Here is a 4,342-nt window from a genome sequence, read left to right as displayed (position 1 = left end):
AATCAGCAATGTACACAGGCAATTTTAAAATGAAATGTAAATGAATCAGAAATGCCTACGGAGGAGCCATTAGCATAAATCCAATCAAAGGGCTTTGTTTAACTTGTTAAAAATGACTAAATATTTAGTGAGTGTGGGTAGGCGAGGTGATTCTTGCTCACACTCAGGAAGTTTTAGAAGCAAAACTAACGCTGATATATTAAATGGCTGAACTTAATAGCAATTTTCTACCCCGAACTCTGCCTCTTCGGTCTGTAACTCGCTGGAGTATCGTTGCCCGTTCAAGGAGATCACCTCTAAAATATAATCTTTGCTTCTAATAGCGGTCGACTCACTCAGCAAGGATATTTGGACGCTATGTCGTGGGCATTGCAGGGGTCTCTTGGCAGTGAGGAGTCCCTTGGAGCAAACCCTGCTCATCACAGTCATGCCAACGGCCCCACCGAGTGGGATGCTGGGGGTGCAATGCAAGGTGGCACCACCAGCTCTGCAGAACAACCCTGACCTGCCTGTGTGACCACCAAGATCACCTTGGGCATGATAGTCTAGATGTAAGGAAGACACTTTTATGATGGGGGTGGTGAAACATCGGTACAGGTTGCCCAGAGAGGTGGTAGATGCCCCATCCCTGGAGATATTCAAGGCCAGGTTGGATGGGGCTCTGAGCAACCTCATCTGGTTGATATCCCTGCCCATGGCAGGGGAATTGGAGTAGATGACCTCTAAAGGTCCCTTCCAACCCAAACTGTTCTGTGATTCTATGGTTCTATGGTTCTATGAGCAAGAGCCGTTCCAGTGCCTGTGGTCTTTGCCCAAACTGGGAAGACTGGGTTGCGTTCATTGCTCTGACCTTGGCGCTATCTGCTGAGCATCAGGAGGTGCATGTGGCTGATGTTTGGTGGCAGTTTAAGTGGCACAAGCAGCCCTGACACAGCCTCCTGCATTTCTCTGCTCCAGTCCACGCACCCCATATCCACCCCTTGACCTCTGATGTTCACACCAGCTTTTGCAGAGTCACGTGAATTAAACCAACCAAAAAAAAACCAAACCCACCCATTTCTTTGGAGCCCACATCTATTCCCTGACCCATTAGTTACACCGCAGACATATGGATAGTGATAAGAACATTAGTCATAGCAAGGTTTGGCTCTACAGCTTGGATTAAATCACATAACTGAGTTAAAAACAACACTCAGACTTGGCTCTGCAGTGACTCCCTGGACTCCGCAGGCATCACTTGAGCAAGCAGCAGAAGGGCTTGGGGCAACGCTTTGCATTTGGGAAGAGCAGCTCTTCCCTGCTGGTTCGCTCTCCGGCACGGAGTTGCATCAGGGCGGGTGTTAATTGAATTTCTGGAAATCAAAGCAGCTGTTGCTGGGCTTGATCGCTGGTTTTTGCTTTGCTGCTTTCCCCCAAGCGCTGCCCATCCGTGCCCGGCACCGTGGGCTTTGCTCTCCCATTTGCACGGGAAAATACTTCACCCGGGGTGATGTCTCTCCCCAGGGACCCCCAAGCTGCCCCGAGCTTTTACCCCTTTCCACTGGCTTATCCCGCTGCCCGAGCATGGGGTCCTGCAAAGGCGGATGCTGCCATGGAGGGTTTACTTAATGTCAATCCTGGGCAAAAATCCTGGGAAAATACACTCAGAATTGGCTGCAGCGGGGGCAGGGGCGGGGAGAAGGGGAGGCAGTGGAATGGGAAAGAAATGAAGAAATGGGAAAGTTTAATGGCATGATCATTGCTCTCCCTGTGTGTTTTGGTGGGTTTTTTTCTTTTAGATGCTGGAAAAAAGCCCTTTAGGAGGATGTGGAGCGCCACATTACAGCACTTCCCACCACCACCGGGCGTTCCTGGAGAGTGTAGGGCTGCATTTGGGGGTGCAGAGGCTGCGGGGAGCCCCAACGCCTGATGGAGATCCAGCCCCATGTCCCAGCATGGTGGGAGGTCCCAGCCCAACCGGAGGGGTCTCACCTCCTGGCAGCTCTGCCAATCCTCCCCGTGAAACAGAGTCTCTCGCTGCACATAAATCAGGGGCTTTCCAGGAGTTTCTCGGGGGAGTTGCTACCTGCAGGCTCGGCTCAGCAAACCTCGCTTCCCCCCAGCTAGCTGGCCTGGATGCAAGGGAGATGTTTAGGTTCCTCCTCTGCCATGAGACTGTTATGGCAACACGTTCAGCCCTTCAAGGAGAGCAAACCACCAAACCCCAGCTTAGGGGTTTGGGTTTGGTTTATTTTTGCTTTTCCAAAGGGAAAAATACACCGTTGCACAGTGGTAATGCCCACGGAGACAAGTGGTTGCATGGAGCACACGGGGCCTCTTCCAGGGCACCTCCCCTGCAGCCCTGAGAGCGCTTTGCTGACATTGCACCTATTTCCCAGCAGAGGAATTGGGTTTATAAACCACTTTACCCCATTTGCTCAAGTTTTGGGTGCCTGGTCGGCACGATCCCAGGGCGGGATTCTTCTCTGCTTTGGCAGCCAGCAATTTAGGAGTGTTTAATGGATCCTAATTAGATGCTCATCCCAAACGGGTACTGCTGGGGCAGAAGAAGGAGCAGAGGCAGGGACAGACCTGCAGGGCTACGTGTCACCCTACAGAGGGGAAAGCGAAGCTGGGGGCAGCAGCACTCACCACCACCACTCTGGTTTCCAGCAGGCAAAGCAGGCAGGGCTGCTGAGGTCGTTTTGCTCCTTGCAACAGCCGCCTGTTTGCCCTGGGAGCTGCTTGCTGCTTTGCCTGCACGCCCAACGAGCCTCAGCTCAGCATCAACATGTGCCCAGCACCTCAAGACCCAAAGCACCCAAAGAAGAATGGAGTCCAAGCTGAGGCCATTCAGCCTGTCAGTGGCAAGAGGAGAGGAGCACGTCCCACATGGGACTTGATGGGACTTAGGCAAACTCCTCTGGATGAAGCCCCAGCCCCTCTGCATCAGGTCTGCTGGGAGGTCTGAGAGCTCTTTTAAGCTGAAAGAGGGTAGATTCAGATTGGACATAAGGAAGTTTTTTATGATGAGGGTGGTGAGGCACTGGCACAACTGGCCCAGAGCAGCTGTGTCTGCCCCATCTCTGGAAGTGTTCAAGGCCAGGTTGGACGGAACTTTGAGCAACCTGACCTGGTGCAAGATGTCCCTGCCCATGGCAGGGGGGTGGGACGAGACGGCCTTTGAAGGTCCCTCCCGACCCAAACCAGTCTGTGATTCTATGAGTATATGGTTTAAACATCATGTTTGCCTTCTGCTGTGCTCTGGCAGCAGGAGGGCATTTCCCCCATGGGTCCACCTAAACTCCTACCCATCAGTACCAACACACTCAGCTAATGGGTAGGGCTGGCAGCAGTAGGAGGCAGAAAAATCCTGGATGGAGAGTAAGAAAGACGACTCCTTGCCAAAGAAATTATCTGAAGCAGGCGGTTCCAGCTCGGAGGAACTCAATTTATATTCCCAAACGATGTGCCGGGAGCTGCTCACAGCTCCATCGACAAGCACAATGCAGGCGAGGCAGATGTTTTGGCGAGTGCCAGCAGCTGGAATAGGATCGCTGGCTCAGCTCGGCTGCACCCATGGCTTTCATCCCAAGGGAGCCTGGATCAGGTGGCTGCAGGTCTGGCTGGCAGGATCGCACAGCCCTTTCTGAAATAAAGAGGGATAGTGGTGCGCGAAGCAAGACTGCTGGATTATTTATTTATAGGGTCAAGCCTTGGAAAGGATCTCAGCACAGAAAAGCACAGCTTGTATGGGCTGTGTGTGGGGCCTAAGCAGCCCCGCGATGGTGAGAACGTGGTCTTGCCGGTGCCATCCCACGTTGCAGAAGCGACTTTCCCCAGGGCATGTCCCTGCCAAAGCTTTTTAGCATAGGGGAAAGGCAAATTTTTGGGGATGCCCAGGCTCAGCGTGGTGGGATGTGGCTTGGGGAAACGAAGCCCTGTGAAGGGTGAAGGACACAAGGACTGTGCTAGTGGGCAAGGCAAGGCACGAGGCTTGCCCACCGAAGCAGACACCATTGCCAGGGGTGAGCTTTCAGCGCCGGAGGAGGAAGGAGGTGGCTCCTGTGTAGGCTGGTGGGATGTGGCTGGGGGAAACGAAGCCCTGTGAAGGGTGAAGGACACAAGGACTGTGCTAGTGGGCAAGGCAAGGCACGAGGCTTGCCCACCGAAGCAGACACCATTGCCAGGGGTGAGCTTTCAGCGCCGGAGGAGGAAGGAGGTGGCTCCTGTGTAGGCTGGGCAGCGGCACGGCGGGGAGTGTGGCAGAGGCTGCTGCATCGCCCAGCCCCACGCGCTTGTTTTATTTATCCACGTGGTGACCAAGTGGCCAGGAATGATGAGACGCTCTGCAGCGGCTGCG

Source organism: Egretta garzetta, unplaced genomic scaffold, assembly GCF_000687185.1.
Source record: "Egretta garzetta isolate BGI_Z169 unplaced genomic scaffold, ASM68718v1 scaffold291, whole genome shotgun sequence".
Lineage (NCBI taxonomy): Eukaryota > Metazoa > Chordata > Aves > Pelecaniformes > Ardeidae > Egretta > Egretta garzetta.
The sequence above is the reverse complement of the archived record's forward strand: the minus strand, read 5'-3'. Positions refer to the sequence as shown.